Source organism: Rhineura floridana, chromosome 4 (genome assembly GCF_030035675.1).
Source record: "Rhineura floridana isolate rRhiFlo1 chromosome 4, rRhiFlo1.hap2, whole genome shotgun sequence".
NCBI classification, from domain to species: Eukaryota; Metazoa; Chordata; class Lepidosauria; order Squamata; family Rhineuridae; genus Rhineura; species Rhineura floridana.
The window spans coordinates 97,386,923-97,411,161 of NC_084483.1; the positions used below are offsets into that span (position 1 = coordinate 97,386,923).

The 24,239-nt window shown below is 42.0% G+C and overlaps 1 protein-coding gene across 1 annotated transcript in view; it reads left to right on the forward strand.

Annotated features, from left to right (window-relative positions):
* Positions 1–24,239, forward strand: part of NKAIN2 (sodium/potassium transporting ATPase interacting 2) — an 848,791-nt gene that overhangs the window by 407,156 nt on the left and 417,396 nt on the right. The window lies entirely within an intron of this gene.

Consider the following 24,239-nt stretch of genomic DNA (forward strand, 5'->3'; position numbering starts at 1 on the left):
CAGAGCCACCACCACCCAGGCACTGCCTAGGCACCGAGAGCCTTCGCGTGCCGCACCAGCTGCCTTCCTCGGCTGTTAGAAGGTGGAAGCGGCGGCGCGCTCCCGGGCTCTGTCGTTTGGCCATGCGGGTGCGATCACTCACAGTCTCAGGGAGAAGGCGCTGCAGGCCGCACCGGGTGACACCAACCCTAGTGACGCCACTGGCAGGAAGACAATTTGGCTCTCTCCTTGCTTCTAAAATAGATTAAACATAAAAAATAATCAAACAACAGAGGTATCTTGCTGAACATGGCCATAGCAAATATTTAAGGTTGAGGTATATATGGGGAAGAGAAAAAAATATTTGCACTCTGATCCTCTGCATTTTTAATGGGACTTACTCCCAAGGAACTAGGCATAGGACTGCAGAACACAGAGCAGTAAGCTAGTGACAAATCTTAGTCCAAGTAAAAAATCAGATAGGAGTCAAAGCTGATGGGGGATCCAAAGAAGAAAAAAGTGATGAGCTATAGTGAAGCATGGTGAAAAAGAATCTATCAGCAGCCATTAAAGAATGCTATGTGATGATTAGGCAATAAAAACAGAACACAAGCCAAGACTTTGCTAACTGCTGTTTACCTGGTTGGTCAATCAATATGATAGCTGCTTTGGGCTGGTTATCATCCTCTAAGAGCTTTGTTTGTCCACAAAGAGCCATGATAGATTGTAGATAAGTCTTCCATGTTGGAATTCTGCAACTGCCATCTCAGATAGATTGGTGGTTTCCAACCTTTTTGGACCTTTGGGAACATTTGCAAGCTGGAGCAAGTATTGTGGGCACCACATGCACACCACAACTCTCCCCTCCCCAGCTGTAATCCCACAAATCACCACCATACCACAATTAGACTTGAGAGGACAAGCTGTACATCAGTTAAAGGCTTCTTTCAAGCCTAATTTCAGGGGGGAAGGAGACCCTGTGGGTACAAGGGAAGGCCTCTGCATATGCATGTGTGCCTGCAGGTGCCATGTTGACAGCCAACATAAATATTTTGGAGAAAATCCCCATAATGAAGCAGTTCTAGGTATACTGAATTCTGAATTTGAAAAATACTATAGCAGCAGTTCTAACCATGCCTGTTCATAAGTAAGTCCCACTGATTTCATAGGGGCTTACTTCCAGGTAAGTGGGGTTAGGACTGCAGCCTTTTTATGTAAAATGCAAGAGAACCTGAGCTCCTCATAGTGCAAACTCCTCCTGACCTTCCTACGTTGCAAACTTAATCAATCCCTGACCTCTTAATTCCTGGCATGTCTTTTTAATAGGAATTTCAAGACCTCAAGTCAAGAACTGTTCTTTGGGTTAATGTGGATGTATTTACCACCTATACATAGGGGAGAAGTGGGATCCTGCCCACCAGTCTTGCAGTCCTACTTCATGGCCCACCAGACATATACTTGTGATTATCCATGTTTTCATAGAGGCTAATATGAAAAACCCAACAAATGTAGTCCCAAATGTAATTAACATCCCATATACATTTGGGGAATTGGCCATGATTCTGGCCTTGGTGCATAGGCTGCATGCAAATATTATGCCATGTGTGGCCCATAGACAGGGATGCCTCCCAAGGGCAAGACAGTAGAGTATAATCCTATTCCCTTTTTTGCACATATCTATAACATTTGTCCGAACTAGCTTACTTAACATGCAGATTAATTTTTAAAGCATCATAAAGTCCTAATCCTTAAAAAAAAAAAAAACACCAACAGCTTGTTGCTGTCATTATTTTAGAGCCTTTCAGGTTTATAAAGGTTAATACAACACATTATTCACGATCCTCTCGCCACCTCAAAAAAATCAAGCTAGAAATCCCCCTAACATCTATGAAGAACCTTCTTTTCTTCATTCTTTAGAATCAGTCCAATGAAATAACATTGCTGTGACTTGTGGGTTTTCAACATTTTTACAAGCAATCTCCTTCTGTACTGAATATATAGCACTTTGTACTGGATAAAGCACAGATCAATGAACTATGTGGGTGATTCACAGATTACAAGCATTGTCACTCAAGGATAAAGAAATCATTCTTCTGGCCTGAAATGCTCTCTTTGGTGTTCTTCATCTAACCAATGTAATGAAAAGAAAATCCCTATTTTTCATGCAGCAGGTTAAGTTCTCTTAATTTTTGGTAATGAACCCTGAAAATGTCAAGTCTCTTTGCTTAGAGCTGCAGGTTGCTTACACCTCAGTATCTCACACATCTGCCCACTTCATATTTTCATGCTGGGTAAAAATAAATGTATGCCAAGGAAATGGCACTGTGGTAGCAGATGCCACACCAGACCTACATACATTCATTAGAACACATCTATAGAGTACCCACAATGAATATGAATATGTTTTCTTAGTGCTTACATAGCCATAGTTAGCAGGAAGCTAGTATTAACAAAACAGCAGTTTTACTATTTTCTGTTGGCAACTCTTCCCTTCCCTGGCACAAATCCCTCTCAAAGTATTTTACCTGGTAAAATAGCTCAGTAACACTGACTTGAAGCTGGTTTCAGAAAGGGGCAAACTGTTGACTTCTTAATTCCTAGTAACATTGTTCAAGCTATTTATTTATTTCATTTATGAATCGCTTCCCATGAGGCATCCCAAAGCAATTTACAATACAATGAAACCAGGCAAAGAACAACTACATCTATAAAAATAGATAAAACAATTGCATATATAAAACAATTTAAACAATACATATATAAAATCAATGCAAACCCAATAGACATATCAACTGGGATCAAAGATATATGGGGTATAGTACTTACCTTTGAGAACAGAAGAGTCTGATCCTACAAGTTATGGTACTATATTATCAGTTGAAGGACTCCAGTCCCATCACTGGTATCAGAACAGATCTTATACAATGCTATGAAAACCCCTGCTTGAGTTTCAGTAGGTAATATGAATTTGTAGGATAAAATGGTATTGTCATAATCAGCTTTAAGCTGCAATCCTAAACACAGATTCTTGGCACCTTTGCTTAAATCAGTGAGATTTTATTCTAGTAAATGTTTTAGGATTGAGGGGGTTTTTTTGTTTCATTTTGTGGTTTTATTTATATCTTCTCTGTCTGTTTTCAGTATATCTTGTTTATCTCCTTTCAAATAGGAAATGAGTTCATTATTTATTGATTTAATTATGTAGATTTCTACTTGGCGTCATCCTTACTTGCCAATTAAGCTTTAAAAATCAATTAAGCTTTCAGTGAGTAACCAGTTTTTAATATTGCTGGATTATACTAGTTACATTTTTGTAGCTTGTGTTGTATAATGAATTGGCTTTTGAGATGAGGGGGGAAATATTCCTGTGGGCAAGAGGGCATGGGATTATGTTAGAGAAGAAGCAAAATTGAGTTAAAAGTTTATGACTTTTAGTTCTGTTTCTTTCAATGGGAGAGAGAGAGAGAGGAAAAAAATATTTACCTCTTCCCTTGAAATTGGTTGCCAGGTTTTGTATTAATACATATATATATATTTAAATATTACTGGATGTCATAAGAGAAAGTGGAGGAAAGTCTGAGGAAGAAGAGACAAACCTGAGGCTACTTCCAATCTAATTGTACACAGAAATATGAAGGAAAAGTAAAACCAAAACAAATGTGACAAAGAAACACAATGTTAGAAACTGATAATTATTACTCTTATTAGTAAAATGGGTGTGAAGATGCACTGGATGCAAAGATGAGTCTTTGGAGAGGACAAGAGGTTGGTTTCTCCCCACCACCACCGGAGGGAACTCTTAGGTATGTTAAAAGAAATAATGATTTTTAAAAAGTCTCCAAACACATGGAGACCAGGCTGCCAACAAATGTTAGCAACAGAGAGAAGCCAACCAATGCAAGTCCACAGCCTGCCAGGAAGGCTGAAGGAAAACAAACTAGAGCTTTGACTGTGGGGAGTCTCAGAGGCTAGGCATCTGATGGGGAGAAATTAGGTGCATTGATAGAAGGAAAAATGATGAGGTGGAATGCTTCATTAGGTGCACATACTTTGAAGAAAATCCACCTTACTCAGGATCCTTTAAGCTGTGGGAAAGACTGCCATCACATCATTTAAAGGGGGGGGTAGAAGGTGGGGCAGAAATTGTGTTGACTTTCCCACTGGCTTCACAGATTTATCAAACAGCCAGTGGTTCTATACCAAACTCTTCTTGCCCACTAGCTTTGTGGATGCTCTAGGTAAAATCCATCAATGTCCTGATGCAAAGCTATATCTGAGGGACAACAGCCCAAATGAGATGATGGAACCAGGCCCTGGGCCGCTGAAGCCAGCCTTGTGCTGGAGCAGGGTCAGCGCCCTGAACAGGGCCTAAGGTTCTGGACCACAATTCAATAGCAAGACTTTTTTATGTGCTGCTCATACAGCATAGCTCTCTTGACAGTCTGCAAACATAAAAGTACAATAAGCCCAAATTTAAACAACTGTGCTCCTACTTTTACCTTTCACACCCCCTACCCCATCCCAACCTAAGGATCCTTTAAGCTACAGTGGACTTCTGCCTTCCAGCAGACAGCAATGTTGTAGAGGATTAGCCTGCTGGTGTGTATGATTTTATAGGATCCCTTCACAGAAAATGACACACAAAACATTTTCCCACAGGTCCTTATTATGCAGCTCAGTGTGTGTGAGACTGTACAACTGTATGCTTGAGAAATCCAGTGTTTGTGAATTCCGACATGAACTAACCTGATGTGCACTTTTCAGACTAACATGTAGATTGAAACTATCCATTGGATTTCATCTTTTTCTGAATGCTGCAACACAGTTCACAGCTTAAAATGTTTATTTGTGCTCCATGCGCAGAGGAACGAGTGGTCCAGGGGGACAACAAACACCCTGAGACCAGTAGTGAGTTAAACATGACCACAAAGTTACTAGTTGCAGCTTATCAGATTTTGGTGTGGCATTGGTGAAGGATTCTGTCATTGGTCAGCCTACTTGCTGGCTAATGTCTCTGTTCCTAGCCTACTTGCTGGGCAGTGAGAGAGAGTTGACAAGCTCATGGGCCCACAATGGTGGGGACCTCTCCAGTGGCCCTGTCTGCAGTCTGGTTATGTGGCAGCCAGCCACAACCCCTGAACTGAAGCCGAAGCCTTTGGGTGGCCCCACCAAGACTGTTTATGGAGGTTCTACTATTAGACTATGGATGCTGCCCAATGTCCCCCACCACATAAAGTTGTAACAAAATTAGCATAAGAACAATAAACTCTTTATTGCTGTGGTAATGGTGAAAACTGAACAGTGCTTAGGCCAATTGTAACTGTGAGTAAAATTCCCTCCCAGCCCTATCAACCAGTGGCTGACCACAGCCCACAGCAAGAATATGAAAGCAGTGGCTTACTTGCTTTAACTTTCTTCTAAAGGCTGTTTTGTGCTATCAGCCTTTCCCCCATGAACTTATGCACTGAATTCCCTGTAAATCTTGTTGTTATGATCACTTTCAGTGCTCATTGTTTCAACGTGTTCTTCACCTTCCTGGTGGCTTGCAGGAAAATAGCAAATTACTTTTTTCAAGCCATCCTTGTTGTCATGAATGCTATTACCAAGAAAGAAACATTTTACAGCTGACACTGAAAAGCAAGATAAACAACATGCATGGTTGTAAAATGCAGCAGTAAAGAGGTTCCACAATTTCAGTATCTCACCATTTCCATAGTTTACCTGTCAATTGTGCTATTTATTCTGAGATTTGTTTTATGGGTTATTGTCTATGTGCAGGTCCAAATGATAAGGCTACCACACATTCTTGTCAGATAAGCTTAATGGCAGAGAATAAATAAATTTCAAACTTAAGGTAATAAGGATCTCAGTGAAGCAGCATCTTTTGTTCTGTGAATTCAGCAGATATTCAGGTGTTATAAATACCTACCAAAGAGGCACTTTGTAGAGTCTTTGACACAAGAATAGTTTTTCCCTAAACATCTTTACTGGAGCATGGTTTTTATCTTTGCAAGTTCCATGATTATGTATTTTTAAAAACTATAATGAAAAAGTAAAGGAGGACTACTACTAAAATTGGATCTTGTCACTCCCTTATTTAGATAGGGTAAAAAGGCAGTCAATTATGGATTTTAAAACTCTTTATAGCATTTTGCATCCATTGCAGTATTCATCATTTCCTTTATTTGAAGACAGCTAAACAATTTCAAGCTTCCAAATCCTCTTTATATTAAGAAATTAATATCTGTTCTGTAACCAAATTAGAGCAATATTTGTTTGCCCATAAGCTTCCATACATAATCTGTATAACTCATCAATGTGATGAGTTAGCTACAGAGATTACTTTGGCTAAAATCTTCATAGGAGGAGATATATTTAGATTTAATCTGTTCCTTCTGGTCAAAGTTTGTATAGGGAAATAAAATATTATTTATTCCAGCGATTGTTTGTTTGTATTAGTTTTTGGATTGTTGTTTGTATTGGTTTTTTGAATTATATACTAATTTTAATTAGTATATAAAAATAAATTAGAGAAATATAGTTATGCACAAGAAAATGTGCAAAAACAATCATTCATCATTTTCATAATTCTGGACATTTCTCAGCATGGCCTGGTAAATTTATTGAGGTGTGATGGAAATCAGGAGGAAATTAGGTCACTTACTGAATGCAAATGTCAGGTCTGTTTTGGTCACTTACCAATCAGCCATTGTATATGTCATCCTTCACTGGGAAATGAGAATGAAATTTATTAGCCGATGGCACTTGGCTATCATGAAGTTTACTGGTAATCAGAATGTACCACTGCTTTTCTAATTTCCTAAGAAATATTGGTAAATGTTAACATTGTTGACATTTGTCATAGCATTAATTCTTAATACATTTGCAATGTTCTTCATGCATCTGATAAAGTAACCATTACTACAAGAACACATATCAAATACTTTTGCAACTGGACCTGGGGAATAAAGAGGTGGAACAGAAGTGATGGCTTGCACAAGGACCATATTTTGTAAATAACATCTGCAGGGAAAATGAGAAGTGTGGGAAGCTAACTTTTACCTCAACTTAATTCTGCCCATCCCCAGAACCATGGTAAAGTATAGGCCAAACCCTAGGTTCTACCTTATGGTAAGGCCTTCTTGCTCCACCCCCTCCTGGGGCCCCACAACTCCAAGCAAGTGCAGCCGGGGAGCCTTAAGAACATTGCACATCTAAGCTATGGGCCTCACAAACCAGAGCAGCTGGCCTCCAGAAACACCCTTCAGCTTCAAAGGTGTCTAAGGGTGCTCATCTGTTCCTTTATCTAGCATTAACCTTTCCCCCACCTTTCATGCCAACACTGTGACCAAATTAACCATGCAACCAAATTAACCTATTTAACTCCAGCCAGCCCAGACCCCTTGCCCACTGAATCCAGTACAGAGTGTGAGGGAAAATATCTGCCCAGTTCAACTAATTTGCAGGCAGGCAAAAAACAAATATCCTACTTGGCCCCAAAGCAACTAGAAGTCCTATACTGGAACAAAGTGTGGGCTGGATGCATGTAAAATAACGGCCAAAGAAGCCACATAGAGCCCCAGTAAAGCCAGTGGCCATGGCTCCAGATGCGAGTGTGTGCACATGCATGCTAGGCAGCTTCATTTCGTCCACTCCCTGGCCAGCCACAACAACATTCCCAGATACATCATTGTGTGCCTGGTGGGGGCAGACTTGTCTTGTTCTTCTGTTACATTGAGTAATCTAGTGGTGGAAAATATATTTCAGCTGAAGGTCCACATTCCTTTGTGAGCAACCTTTCCCATGGGGGCCGCATGCCAGTGGTGGGCAGCGACAGAGGGAAAAGTGGGAAGAGCAGTGGGTGTGGCTCTTACCTTTGTCCAGTGGGCTACATTCCAGCCAGGGTGAAGTCAGAGGTTTCTGCACACAGAGATTCTGCACATATCTCCCAAGCAAGCAATAGGCATTATCACAGTTCATATTTATTTATTCAATTTGCAGTATATTTATTTATTTATTTATTTATTTAATTGCACTTTTAAACCGCCCTATAGCAACAAGCTCTCAGGGCGGTGTACAACAAGATAAAACCACATTTAAAATACAAACAAGTGTGGATTACAGTATACAATTATAAAAACATATTTAAAAACAAAATTAGAATACAAATTAAAATAAAAATTACAATTACAGTTTAAGTTTAAAATTAAAATTAAGCTTAAAATGCCTGGGCAAAGAGGTAGGTTTTTACCTGGTGCCGAAAGGATAACAAAGAAGGCGCCAGGCGTATCTCATCTGGGAGGGCATTCCATAATTCGGGGGCCACCATTGAAAAGGCCCTAGATCTAGTTGCTGTTCTCCAGGCCTCCCTATGAGTTGGGACCCGGAGAAGGGCCTTGGTCGTCGAGCGCAGTGAACGGGTAGGTACATAGCGAGAGAGGCGTTCCATCAGATATTGCAGTCCGATGCCGTTAAGGGCTTTATAGGTAAGAACCAACACTTTGAATCTGGCCCGGAAACATATTGGTAGCCAGTGCAGTTGGGCCAGAATAGGTGTTATATGGTCAAATTTCTTCGTCCAAGTAAGAACTCTGGCCGCAGCATTCTGCACTAGCTGAAGTTTCCGAATCGTCTTCAAAGGTAACCCTACGTAGAGTGCATTACAGTAATCCAATCTAGAGGTTACCAGAGCGTGAATAACTCAGGTGAGGTTCTCCCTGTCCAGATAGGGTCATAGTTGGGCTACCAGCCGAAGCTGGTAGAACGCATTCCGTGCCACCGAGGCTACCTGGGCCTCAAGTGACAGGAGCGGATCTAATAAGACCCCCAAACTACAGACCTGCTCCTTTAGGGGGAGTGTAACCCCATCCAGGGCAGGTCTGACATCAACCATCTGGGCAGAGAGCCCCACCACCAACAGCATCTCAGTCTTGTCAGGATTGAGTTTCAGTTTATTAGCTCTCATCCATTATCGCGGCCAGGCAGCGGTTCAGTACATTGACAGCCTCACCTGAAGAAGATGAGAAGGAGAAACAGAGCTGCGTATCATCAGCATATTGCTGAAAACGCACTCCAAAACTCCTGATGACCTCACCCAGCAGCTTCATATAGATATTAAAGAGCATGGGGGACAGAACTGAACCCTGCGGGACCCCATATTGGAGTACCCAGGGACTCGAGTAATGCTCCCCAAGCATCACCTTCTGGAGACGATTCCCAAGATAGGAGTGCAGCCACTGCCAAGCAGTGCCTCCAACTCCTAAATTCGTGAGTCGCCCCAGAAGGATACCATGTTCAATGGTATCAAAAGCCGCCGAAAGATCAAGGAGAACCAACAGAGTTACACTCCCTCTGTCTTTCTCCCGACAGAGGTCATCATACAGGGCGACCAAGGCTGTTTCTGTACCAAACCCCGGCCAAAAGCCCGATTGAAATGGATCCAGATAATCAGTTTCATCCAAGAGAGCCTGGAGTTGGTGAGCGACCATGCGCTCTAGAACCTTGCCCAGAAATGGAACATTTGCTACCGGTCTATAGTTGTTGAAATTATCGGGGTCCAAGGAGGGCTTTTTTAGAAGCAGTCTCACCACCGCCTGTTTCAGGCAGAGTGGGACCACTCCCTCTCGTAAAGAGGCATTAATCACCTCCTTGGCCCAACCAGCTGTTCCATTCCTGCTAGCTTTTATTAGCCACGAGGGGCAAGGATCCAGAGCAGAAGTGGTCGCCCGCACCTGTCCAAGCACCTTGTCCACATCCTCGAGCTGTATATCCCCCCCTTCCTCCCAGTAGGAGCACATTCCCGCCAGGCAAAAGCATGTGAGGAGGACACAGAGAAGGACCAGTGATGGGTATGACCTGGAGCAAAGGGATAGTAAAGCAGAGAGGTCTGGAGGACGATATTTGTCCCTGCAGTAAGCATTCAGCAAGTGAATACTTCATATAGTATTACTGAAGGAAAATGAGTCAGGAGGATCTCTGATATTAGTCATACTCAAAATAGACCCATTGGAATTAGTCGACCTACTCTGAGTATGTCTTAGTTGGATATCACCCTTAATGTGTTAGATGGCTTGCAGCTGCAATAACTTACTCTCTGTGAACCTGAATGCCATGGGGCAAAGCAGTTTTAAATCAGAGTGAACTCTGCTTGATTTTTTTCTAGAAACTGCTTTGTGATCTTTTTTTTTAAATGAAAGCATACAAACATATGAAATAAATGAATATATATAGGATAAATATGTTGATTGTCCTCCTTTTAGGAATTAAGGATTTTTAAAGTTTCACATTTTAAGCAATGCTGTGTGTTAGTATGAAAACTTCAATTTGTTTCACCAGAACTGATAATGGCTATTTGAAATGACATCTGAAAGATGCATATGTAACATATTTCAGCAATCAAGCAAATAGTCTTGTGGCACCTTAAATAGATTTATTGTGTCATATTTTTTAATGGTCCACAGCACAGTGCCAGATGCATAAAGTGTTGTCTTGTCTTGACAGATATATATATACATATACATAAACAAAGAGAGAGAGAGAGAAGAATACAGCCAAAAGCCCATGAAATGTAAGAGAGATTAAGTATTCTATGCAAAGCCCAAATGTTTATATAATAAGAACAGAGTACCCATTCCCAGTGATCGCCAGTAGCGATCACAGGGGATAATGCTGTCTTTCCAACTACATAAATGTTTCTCATTTACAGGGTTATCATCACCAGTAAGTGTACAATGAGAAATCTTTCTTCTGTGTGTTACATATCAAATCTGTTTTCATTTAAGTTCATATTTTAAAAACGTTCATCCTTAAGTCTTCTTGATCATCCCAGAGTGCAGGACACGGAATAATGGGCTCAAGTTACAGAAAGCCAGATTTCGACTGGACATCAGAAAAAACTTCCTAACTGTTAGAGCCATATGACAATGGAACCAATTACCTAGAGAGGTAGTGGCTCTGCGACACTGGAAGCATTCAAGAGGCAGCTGGACAGCCATCTGTTGGGAATGCTTTGATTTGGATTCCTGCATTGAGCAGGGGGTTGGACTTGATGGCCCTATAGGCCCCTTCCAACTCTACTATTCTATGATTCTATGAAGTAATATACAACTGTAAAATCTGTTGTTGCTGTAGATACCAAGAAGGTTCTTCTGCTATGTTCTTGAATGGCCAGGATTTTTTCTTTCCTGTCTCTTGAAGTGGAAGAGATCATATATTTCTAATGTCTGACATTAGATTATGTAAACTGATGCTGAGGCATGCTTTTGTTGAGGTACATCATGCATACATACAAATGAGATAAAATGAGATACAAGAGTACTAATAATTCAGCTATGCTCTAATTTGCCATTTATATTAGTGCTCCTATCACAATTTGACAGTAATGGAATTCAAGTTAAGTACTGAAGTTTTGTCACCTCTATATTTTACTCAGAAAATTTATAGTAAACTTACTAAAAACCAGAAACGCTGTTGAATCTACTGCAGCATGTTCATCCACAAAGTTTTTTACTTTTCCCTCCTTATTCTGCAGCAATCATCACTGTATATTAATTAATTTAACCCTTCCTCAGAAAACCTTCTAAATTCTATGATATCAATGAAATACATGAATGTTTAACAATGTATTTCTATAAATGTTTACCCAGAAATAAGCTCCACTGAGTACAGTAGTGCTTACTCCCAGGTAACGTATCTGTAGAATAGGCCCTACAATATATGCAGTAAATAAAATACAATATAATTAAAGGTCTGTAAAATGTGATCCCAGAGGCAATAAACATACACAATAAATGTTTAAGTATACAGCATCAGGTCCACTTTTGCATGCCATTGTCATTCCAAAGGTGCAGATTTTGTCCATATTGGCATGATAAAGTCACTGTGTATTAAATCACTTGAGAAAATGTGTGAAAAGATAAAACAGGGTGTTGGTAGGTAATATGTTAGCTAGGATAAAAGTAACTGTTGCCCTCCCCAAAGGAAATATAACACGAAACAACCAAATCAGTGCCCAATCATATCAAGTTTACCTTTTTGCAGTATTTTAGGAAGAACCAGAGTACACATGGATATTGGAAAAACATTGTACAAAATTAATCTTGATATACTCATACAGTCACATCAAGATTTTATTTATTTATTTATTTATTGTTGCAATGCTTCATTAGTGTGCACCAATACATTTGTAATGGCGGGGGGGGGGAGCAGAATAGCATTTGATCCTAGCAGAAACATCCACTAACATCACAAGCTGGGAGGTGATTTTCTGATTTCCCCTTCTTCCTTCAGTCCCCATGCTACCTTGCACACTGTTCTAGAGGGTCGTCGTCCCCGGAACAGATTTTTTGGGATGCACAGGGAGTTGCAGTCAGAAGGAAAGAAAATGATCTCTCCTTTTCTTGTGTTAGTGGACAACCTTCACCTCCTCCATGGTATCACAAGCCTCAAGTGAAACAGCACTATTGGGTTTCACTCAGTGAATAGAAAGGACTGAAAACTGGGTCAAATTTCAGATGCACAGTGTTGTCTACAGTTTTTGTAAATAATAAAACTATGGAGGATTCCTAACACATTGGATTATATTGTGGAATCAAGAAGATGCAATTTGGAATTCCAAAATCCCAGGAAAAAATTGGAAGTGTCCCTAATGGTATTTCATAAAGTGAAATGTGTTATTTATTATTAAATTTATATCCTGCCCTTCCTCCCAAAGGTTTGAAATCAAAGTTCTTAATGAAAGCAAAGTTATAGTAGTAGCTATGGTTGTGAGCTATCTTTTTGGCCTCTTAAAAGAGATTTATGTTCTCTAATGTATGAAGTACTAATGCTGTTTTGAGAGGCATATGCCACAAGCCACAGATAACTGATTGGTGGAAAGACACTGGTTGAAGCAGACAAAGGGGTCCCCAGGAAAGTCTGGAAGTTGGGGGTGGTGGTAGTCTTTTCTGGAGATTGGGAGATCAGAATCAGGGTTACATGGTTGCCAAAAAATGACAATGGCAAAATTTACTTGCAGACTCAGGCGTAATGTGCACTTGAGAGTGAGGCAGATAAATGAGACAAGAAAGTGGATAGGGCCCCATGAATGTCACCCCACTAGAATTCTGTTCCAGCTTTGGATAGATGGACTCCATCTTGGCAGTACAGTTTGTTGTTTTTGACAGATATGTTGTGTGAGAATTTACAGTGGGGCATTTGCCCTGATTGTATTCCCAGCATATGAGGAAAAAAGGTCCCTATTTTGTGCCACCTTTGTGGGGCTTCGGTGTGTCATTTTTTTAAAATTTGGGGCCCTAACAGCATGTCTCCATTCCTGAGGTCCCAGGGGGTTCTGGGATTGTTAGATGCCCTATGGCAAAAAAACCATGTATTTGATGGCCACAACATCTCCTGGGCTAGTCTGGGCCCTAAAGACTATGCTTCATTAGGTGCCATCCATGTTCAGGATATGTGGAAGCAACAGCCCCAGCGAAAACTGTGTAGCAAATGTGCAGTCAATCTCGCCCTCCCTATCATTCTTTTTGTTCTTTTTCCCCATTACCTCCTCTTTCTCAGGGTGCAGTAGGGAGAATAAGTCTACATGATATCCATCCAGTATGTGCTCCCTGATTTTCCAGGGAAGATGGAATCCTGGTGGATTTTCTGAATCTATGTGTGTGGAGGTTGCTGCCTCCTCTGGTTTTCAGAATCCCAAACCTTGCTTGGCCCCTTTCCCCCTACCCACAGAAAACCCTCCTCCACCTATGAAGAGGCCAACCTGGCAAGCCCTGGGCCTTGGTAGCTGTTTCCCAATATCTCTTTGGAGGGGCAGGGGACCTCTCATCAGGCTACAAGTACTCACCTGTTCTCTCACTGTCTGTATCCTCCTGCTATTTCCAAACAGCCAGCTTCCTAGGAATCTTACCTCGAGCTGCCTTCTTGGCCTGCCATCCTTTCCTTTGTTTTCCTGAGTCTTTGTGCTAGCCGTCCATCACTGGAATTTCTCTCACCTGGCAACGTCATCTCCCTACAAGACCATTTCTGTCATGCCTTCTGAAGTAGTGGGGCCTGGGTGTTTAGGCTTGCAGCCTCCAAACGATCCATCTGATCTGCCAGTTGGCTAGGATCTGGGCATATACTGCAGTAAGGTGACAATCTGTGGGTGCCTGAACAGGAGCCTGTCAAACACTGGCTGCAGGGGGCTTGGCCAGCTGCTTGTTGGCTCTCTGCCCCCTCTCTCTGGTGCAAGGTGGGAAAGGAGGCTGCATGCACCTGGCCCTGGTGGCCTTTTGCATATGGCATGTCTAGATAGTATAATTAAGAAGGAGAAAGCAAAATAGTTGGTGATATCGATAAGACTAAATACCCTGATGTGCTTTAGCAAAACCACCCATCTTGAATGAGCCTTGGTCCCTGCAGGCACGTGGCTGAGAACTAATTCACTTGGGAAGAGGCCTAGGAAATAATGGGAAAGAGCTGACTCTCCCTAAGTTTCAGTTCCCTTCACTATAATTCTGGGGCAGAAACTGGGCCATCTTGGTAGCAAGCCCAACTCTCCTTCTGAGTACAAAAGTAAAGGGGGAGGGAAGGCTCAAAAGACTATCAGCTCTCAGAGAGTGACCTCAAATTGGCCGCCACTACATGTACTGGTTGCCTGCATGCTGACCCGCAGGAACGGGATGCCTACCTGCCCCAAATACCTGATTTTTAAACTTTTATTTATTTATCTATTTATTTGTTTGTTTGTTTGTGGGACATGCTTCCTCCCCAGGGCTGATTTTGCTGTCACCCTACCACATCCCCTGAAGTCAGGCACACCCCCAGTGCTGGTGTACTAAGCAGGCCAATGTACTTGGCACCACTCACTCCCCTGTCAGCACTGCTATCCTTGCCACCTCTAGTGAGGGCATCGTCCCCTCATTGCTCTTGTCAGCATCGCGACTGCTGTAGCTGTTGCTGCCTCCCCCAAAGCCACCACCAATCTTCACACTCTTCCTTAGCTTCATTTGGGCTCTTTGTCAGCAGTTCTGAAGTGATTTCAGTTCTACTGATGTTCAAAGTCTTCACCTGAATTGGCTGCGGAGGATGGGGCAGAACTCTTTAAATAGGCCACAGGTGGACCTGATGGAGGTTAGTTCTGCCCTCTGGTCTGCTCGTAAGCCCTGCTCTTGCAAGAGCCAGGCAGCACACTGTGGCTTGCTGTGGAGTCCTTCTTCATCCCCCTCCCTACGCCAGTGCCAAGACTCTTCTTGATGCATGGACTTCCACCTCCCCCCGGGAGCTCACCTGGACACCAGTCGGGTCCCAGGTAATTCCTGGTACCAAAGATATGCCTTTTAATTTTACCCTTTATAACCACCATTCGCCCATGTTACATTGGGAGCTTCTCATGAAACTTGGGCAGCAGGGAGGAATTATCAGATTGGCTTCTGATGCACTAAAGCAGGGCTGGGGAACCTGTGACCCTCCAGATGTTGTTGGATTCCAGCTCCCATCATCCCTGATCATTGACCATGCTCTCTGAGATTGATGGGAGTTGGAGTCCAATACTCCAACTAGAGGGCTGAAGGTTGCCTTGCACTAAAGAGCAGTTGCTACTCAAAAAGAAGGTTAGAACCGCCATGCGCGCACACAGAATTTGTTGGATGAGATCTGTTGAACCCAATGGCCTTAGAATAGGGCTTCAGAATTCAGATAAAAACATAAATGGGAGCAGAAATTGCCAATGTTCACTTATTCGTCCCATGTCTGGAATGGAAATGAATGCAGTGAATATGATCAGTATTCAATGTTGTTGTGGCTTTCAGTCTGCAAACTAGGCATAATTGATTACACACACACCCCATTTGCATTGTGTTTCTTTTTCATTGAAATGAATGGGATTGAGAAACATAATGACCAAGTAACCTATGTAATTTACATGATTACTTTAGTAATTTTAGTTAATTTTTAGTAAATCATGTAAGTTATGTAATTTAGCTGTAGTAGACATTTAGACAAATAACATAGTGTCAATGCGCTCCTCTTATAAGCTTCTAATAAAATGGAAAAAGGACCAGTATGCTATGTCCAAATGGCAGCAATTAGACCAGGTGGTGACAGAGAAAAATGACCGCCTTTTTTGGGAAATAGTGGCCAAAGGGCTGCAAACAACTAGACCCCTCAGCCCTAACCAGATTTCTGCTGAAGTCTGGCATGCATATTTTAGTAAACTTTATATGCCCCTCTCTGTAACTTCTGAGGCTTCCCTTTTTTTCCCTGAGCCTTCCCTCCCCGCTTGGCCTCCAATCACAGTTCCACAAATCAAGTCACTTATATCTGCCCTGAGCATGGGTAAAGCACCGGGCGAGGACATGTTGCCGCCGGAGATATTTAAAAACTTTCCAGATTCGTGGGCCCCCATTTTAGCTAAACTGTTTACACAACTAAACAATACTGGCATTTTTCCAGAAGGCTGAAAACAGAGTATCATCGTTCCTATATATAAGAAGGGAGAGAGGCAAGATCCAAGTAATTATCGGCCTATTAGCCTCCTTGACACAGGTGCTAAGTTATATTCTAAATATCTTCTATTGAAAATAGAAGAATGGGAAGCCACAAATCAAATCATCTTCCCTGAACAAGCGGGCTTTCGGAAAGGGCAATGCACTATAGATTACTGCATAACTCTTTATCTCATTGCAAGACAATGCATGCTAGGCCCAACGAAACATCTCTACGCTGCATTTATAGATTTGGCAGCGGCTTTTGACTCTATCGATAGATCAATGCTGTGGGACAAATTAGCTAAAACCAACATTGATAGACGACTCTTATTCCTCATTAGAGAATTGCATACTGATAACAATGCAAGAGTTAGGGTGGGAAATTCAGGCTCCGTAACAGATCCTATTGCTGTTAACAAGGGAGTAAAGCAGGGATGTTTGTTAGCCCCTATTCTTTTTAATTTATATTTGAATAATATAGTCACCGAACTGACGGGCCCTGAATTTCTTCCCCCTGCATTAGGGAAAAGGAAGGTCCCGATACTCTTATATGCAGATGATATGATCTTACTCTCCATGATGCGCAATGGCTTAAGGAGATTACTTACGAAATGCAGCACCTATTGTACAAAAGAAAAACTGCAAATCAATTATTCCAAAACAAAAGTTATGGTTTTCGGCCAGAGGCGCTGCAATTTTTCCTGGTCAATGGACGGACACCCAATTGAGCAATGCCGCTTTTTTAAATACCTGGGTATTCTTTTTCAGGATAACCTCTCATGGAAAAAACATATTGCCCACTCTAAAGCTGCTGCACTTAGAGCATGTGGAGCTTTATTGAGCTTTTACAGGACAACAGGAGGCAACCTTATTCCCCCTGCGCTGAAAATTTATGAAAGTAAAGTTCTCCCACAGATTTTACATGGCGCTCCAGTCTGGGGATGGGAGAGCCCGTTGCTTCTCACTCTTGAGGCTGTTCAAAATGGTTTTTTGAAAAAACTTCTGCATTTGCCTATTGGTACCCCAGTGGCATTAGTCCGTGCTGAGCTAGGTGTTTCCCCAATCAGGGCCTATATTCATTGCGCCCTGCTTAAATTTTGGGAATCATTGGAAAATCCCCAATATAAACCATTGCTGAAAGCATGTAACTCAGGCTTTATGGATAAATTCTGGCATGACAGAGTAACTGAATTATATCATTCTTATCATATCTCTCCACTTGACTCATTCGTACATGACAAAGTACAGCTGAAAGAAGTAATTTTTGGGCACTGCTGCTGGTTAGATAGATTGGTTATAATAAATTCCAAATTCTCTAGGTGGTTTGGGTTAATAAAACAGGACCATCAATGGACGACCTATTTGGCCTATCCTATGTCACCTAATCTTAGGCAGGCTTTTACCGCATTGCGGTTCCAGACAATGCCAACTGCCGTGATGGCTGGACGCTATAAACAGGTCCCATGGAATCAGCAACTCTGCATTTGTGGCTCTGGGGTGGTCGAGGATTTACCCCACTATCTGTTAGAATGCCCTTTATACTCCCATCCACGGACCAAATTTTTGAGCGATTGGCTGTCATTGCCACAAGGGAGGCCTTTGCAGGACACCATAGCCTTCCTCTTAGCAGCTAAGGACTTCTCGGTTACCCATAGGGTTGCCCTTTTTGCCCTTGCGGCACAAAAGATACGGGCAAAGCAGTCAGAAAAACTGTTGAGTACTTCCTAGAGGGGTTAAAGATAACCAACTTGAGTTGTATTGTTCCATGTTTTTATTATATTTATTTACTGTTTTTAAAGTACGTCTTGAATGTTTGTTTATGTATGTTGCAATGGCCCATGGCTAGGCAATAAAGCTTGATGATGATGACATAGTATGGGGTGTAAGATAAACTGCAGCAGAATGGCAACAGTGCTGCATGCAACAAATACAGGCAAAATGGGAAATGATGCCTTCTGACATTCCTACTTTAGAGTCAGTTGTATATCGCATGGCAATCATGTTTTCTGCTTTGTCAGTGTTTCCTGTAGCAAATATAAAACATGCAGTGAGCAAGTGCTGGAAGCCAATCAAGGCTTTCCAACATATGGCCCTTCATCTGCATCTGCCTTTTTTATTTTGTGTTACTACAGTATAGTCACATCAAACTGCTGCTTAAGGTGTCACTGATGGCTCCAATACATATCTATGTATATACCGTATACACATACACATAGAGGCCTGTTTCAGATTTGGTTTGGTTTTGTTCTTTGCTCCTTTGTGATTGTCCATGGGAGAATATGTAGCAGCAGGGTTGTGAGCTTGCAAGGATTACATAGAACGGTTGTCTGTTTTGAAACAGGTGCTTCCACATGGGTTGGAGGCATAACTACTGCATACTACAATCACATCAGAAAGGAACTGTGATTATCACAAGCAACATAGCTGGTCATATGTGCACATTCCCTCAACCCTCTTCCTATTGGTTTATACCACCAGCATTTCCACACAATGCCACATCAGTTGTGAGACCTGCACCCTACCTCAGGAATTTGTGTAGGTCAACAACAAAAGGAATCTTAATCAGGCCACACAGCCAAATCTCACCTAAACTTATTTCCTGTTTTGCTCCCAAATGTTCCTGTGAGGAGCAGCTGTGATAAATGGCCCCAGGTAGTGAGATGGAGAGAAAATGGTGATAGGGAGACAACAGTGTATTTGTGCATGAGCTGGATGTGCAGTATATTTGTGCCCACAGACAACACATTGCTACATTATACTGTGGCTATCTTACAGTTATTTTACATCTTCATAAAATCAGAAATACATTTAAAGGGAAGAGGAGAATATAGGCGGTGACAGCATGGTATTGGCCCAGTTCAGGACCCAGCCCATGGTCATTCTAGTTTCCATCACTACCCCAGCAAACAACGAAATTAGGGACACACAGAGCTCTTCTATCTAAAGTACATATTAACCATAAAAATGACAATAGTGCAACAATATTAAGTTAGTTTCTTGTGATTCCCAGGATAATAACCATGAAATGCAACTCAGCAGTTTCTCAGTTGTCACTGTTTACTGCTGAGATACAGTAAGTATTTCATAGTGACCTAGCATAGGTTAGTTGAGAACACTATACACAGCAACTTCCTAAGAGATGTCTGTCCTATGTGGATCAGGTCTGAAGCTTCCATGGCTACTACTCTCAATGTACAATGAACTCCCTAACGGTCATTATATATAACAGCTCAGCTGAACAGTAGCAGGCCAGAGTGAGGGTTTCGGTATTGAAATACTGTGATTTATTTTGGTCAGAATTATAAAGGCTCCATGCTATGGCTAACATTGTGGTTTGGACTGGATTCTCAGGCTTCAGCAGTCCATAAAAAGACCCTCCTGGACTGAATCACCAGCGATCTTTGAAAATTGTGGCTTACTCTGGTCCATCACAGTTAAGGGCACAAATTTGTGCTAATATGCACGACCGAGACTCTGTTTTTGAACTTTTACTTGGTTTTAATCTCTTTTACTTCTTTAGTTTTGAATTAATTGAACATTATCTATATTTTAATTAAGTACATGTGCCTGGAAGGCCTTTGGGTACTGGGCACACATTTCATCACTGTTAATAATGCTATTACTGTTGCTACTATTACTGCTGTTATTATTAGACTATGATAATATACCCCTCACTGGATTGTCACCTTGTAGTGGTGAGTGGGCTTGCGTGTTCCAATGAACCCTGTGAGCGATGCCGTTGGGAGTCATGTACTCCCAGCAGGGTCACCCATGGCGGTAAGGTCAAGGGAGAGGAACCAGACAAAGAACAATCCAAGAAAGTCCTCAACGACAGAACAGGCGGAGGATAACAATGTGTATGTTACAATGGCTGTGAAGGCGGATGAAGGCTGCAGCAGATAAAGAACTTCCAATCGCCATGGTACCCATGCCATTGGATCAAAGCCTTTTTCTGTCAAGGTTGTGTGTTGATCGTGGTGCGCCTATCTCCCCACATAAAACAAATTCATGCACAGGCGTCTTCCATAACAAAAGTCCCATGGCAATTGGCAAATGGCGACGGGGGCAAGACTGTGAAATCCAGAAGCCCCTAGTCATGGTCTGGCACATCGGCGGTGGATACAGATTCAGACGGATCCATTGTTAAAGATTATATTTTAGAAGACAATCTTACTTGGTCACAAGTGATCGCCAAGAGAGATGATAATATAACATAAATGGAGATTAACTCAGGTTAAAAGAAGAAGAAATGGTATGAAAAAGTCTTCTGAGGTTACAAATACAAGATATAATCTGTACAAGTATTTTTTTATTTCATCAGTATTTCAGTGCCTGCTATATTTAATCAAAACCAAGTTTTGAACCCTCAAAAGAGAGCTTCTGCAATATGGATCCTATCACATATTGGTCACATAAATAAGCTAAGCCTATTGCTTGCTATCCAGTTTTGATTACTATTCCATAGTTTCTTGTACTATATTCTTTTGCCCCATTTGGAAAACTATTCCCAGGCTGTTTTGCACATAGTAGCATGGACACCTGTTACCTGTTCTGATCCCACTCCAACGGCTACTGCATTGACCTGAAATATTTACAATACGGCATGCAACACTCCTGTTTCCTCTTCCCCACATACTTCCATTTGCTTGTTTCTTTCAGGCAGTAGCAACAAGCTACTAACACTTTGCATTTCTTCCGAGAAAACTGTATCTGTCTGGGCAATACAATGTATCAGTTTCACAGAAAGTTTAAAGGTGGGAAGGGAACTTGTAACTTGACACTTCTTGTTATGGCAGGGACCCCTAGTGAAATCTGGGAGAGCCAGATTTTGACTCTCTCCTTCGACAAGTCCCACTTACACATAGAGTGACCACTGAATAATATTGACATTTGAGGGCATCATGAATAAAAGTTAAGGACACACTCACGCACAGGCCACACCAATATGTGACTCAGATAAACTTGAACTCCAGCGTTACTTGTTCCTCTTGACTTCTAATCATTTCCCTGCCAACATGCTGCTCCCAATCATTTTTTACTGGGTATTGCCTTGCATTTCATCAGTAGTGTCTTCTGTTCCTGGTAGCATGGCATAGGAGTAATTTCGAAAGCTGTTTTATGCCAAGGAAAATTTATTGCCCATCTGTCCTAATACTGTCTGCTCTGACTAGCACTGACTTAGGCAGAGGTCAGTCACATCACTTGCTATCTAATCTTTTTAACTGAAGATGCCAGAGACTGAAGCTTGGAGAGACACATACTCTACCTCTGAGTTATGGTCCCTGCAATTGCACTGTGTCTCAGGGCTACTTCCACAAATTGCTTGGCAGCAAATTGGCTTTGCCACAAGTGTCTACTTGACAGGGACCTGCAGAGAATCATGGCTGTCTGATTCGTGTACCTATATGATTGTTACATCATGCTAGTACTACACTTGGAAAAACAATGTATGAAGAAGCATTTTATATTGAGAACTTATATATTTTCTTGTTTCTCCAAGGCTCTTGTCCTGGCACAAGAAACAGGAGGGCGATATGAGAATTCACCAGGATATTGATCATATTTTAACTGTTAATGAGGTATAGATGAAATATTCATATATACAGTAGAAACCTCTGTTATTCTATCTGCCCAAAATAGCCTGCTCCTGACAGTTGTGTATGTCTTGTGGCTGTCAGTGAGAAAAGTGGAAGTCATATCTGTCTAGAAATGTTAACATTTGGAATTGAAATTCTGTTCTTTGTGATATTCCAAAGAAAGCATAATTAAACCAATATATGTGCAGATAAGAGAGACAGCTTATGATTTGCTTGAAAACATTCACCAGATTCCAGTTTTATACCTTGTCAATTTATCTGATGCCGTATTCCTTTAGGAAATAATGAGCACTAGTGAAAAACTTTGCATAGTCTTTCTCCAAATAAGAAAAGTTTGGCTATGGTTTTGAGTTTATCATTGTTAAAGTACCAAGGTTCAGAGTCTAGTCACAAAATTGCAGATTGGAGTTTGGGAATCTCTCCTAATATCTGTCTGCAGCTGAGAGTTGAAATAAGACACAGACACCAAGAGCTGGGTTGAACTAAGAGCCACTTTGCTAAAACTTTAAACTAAACTAAACCTACAGAGGAAAAATGTATGTGGGAAATGGCTATGTGCTAAAATGCCAGACTACTGCTATAGGACAAGCAACCACTGCCAGGGCAAGGGCAAGCCATTCTGCCTACCCCTTACCCAAGTCACACCCAGAAGATGAGTAGGGAGGCCTTCCTGCGCCCCAGAACTCCAGGCAGATGAGGTAAGCTGGCCTCAGTGGTGGCCTATACCCTGCCCCCGGGCCCTATAGCCCTGACCTGCAGGCCTCCAGAGCCACCAGTCACCTCCAAAGATGCCTAAGGGGCTTGCCTAGCTGTCCATACCTGCTTTCCCTCCCACACCTTCCTGCCAAAGTGACCAGGGGAACCTATAAACCAAACACCAAGGTAGCCAAATTGACCCCATTAAATGAATGCCAGGTTAGCCAAATTGACTAAAGCAACCTATTAAGACAGAGACACCATGCCTAACGTGGTTCCCTCCCACCACCACAGTGTGGTGTGGGCAAAAAACCCACCTGCCAACATGAGGAGGTGGGCTAACCCCCCTGAAGCAACCAAATTAACCACACCATAGCAAAGGGTGTTGCAGGTCAAAGAGCAAGGAGTGTTGGTGGCATGTGCTTAAATAGCCACCCTACCCCCTATGCGGCCAGGCTCAGTGTGCTGTGCACCACATGGCCATGTCTGCCCTTAGACATGATGGCGGCTGGGGCTTCAACCCCGAGCTGCGAAACATACCCTATTTCATGATGCTGTGCCTGGGGCAGAGCTTGGAAAAGTTACTTTTTTGAACTACAACTCCCATCAGCCCCAGCCAACATGGCCACTGGATTGGGCTGATGGGAGTTGTAGTTCAAAAAAGTAACTTTTCCAAACTCTGGCCTGGGGTGCGGAGAAGGAATTCATGACCTGCACTTTTTGCACATGTGAACAAATAGTATTGTTGTGAGTTTGGGGGTTGAAATTGATAATTTCTATGAATCCCCTTGGAGCCTCGGATTTGGAATCCTGTGCTTTGGGGTGAAGAATTTGCTCTGCTGGTCAGATGAGTTTCTTTTGTTAAGCTAATGGAGTGGCCAGGTTTGTTATTTATTTATTTATTTATTTATTTCATTAAGCTGATAGACCGCCCCATAGCCGAAGCTCTCTGGGCAGTTCACAAGACAAGAAATATCAAAGTACAAGACATGTATCAATATAAAACATATAAAAAAAGTTAAAAATTATTAAAAATTAAAACAATGTCAGCGTATACTAAACATAATTAATTAAAAAGCCTGGGTGAAAAGAAAAGTTTTAACCTGGCGCCGAAAAGATATTAACGATAGCGCCAGGCGTATTTCCTCTGGGAGATCGTTCCACAGTTCGGGGGCCACCACAGAAAAGGCTCTTTTCCGCGTTGCCATCCTCCAAGCTTCCCTATGAGTAGGAACTCGGATCTATCAGGTGCACAGCAGCTGGTGAATGGGCCAGGAAGATCCTTTTGTCATTGGAACTCTTCAGCAGAGCCTCCCCCCCTCCTGGGGCCTAGGAGAGGCTTGTGCTTGGAGTTGTGTTGGAAAAAAGCTGGAACTGGATGCATGGAGAGAGACTGGCTCTCTGCACCACGGCTTTAGGATGCCTCCTGTAACCCTGATGGAAAAGCTGGATATTGGACTGCTGATGCCTTGAAGCCCTCCATCCTAAGCTCAGGTTGGAATGT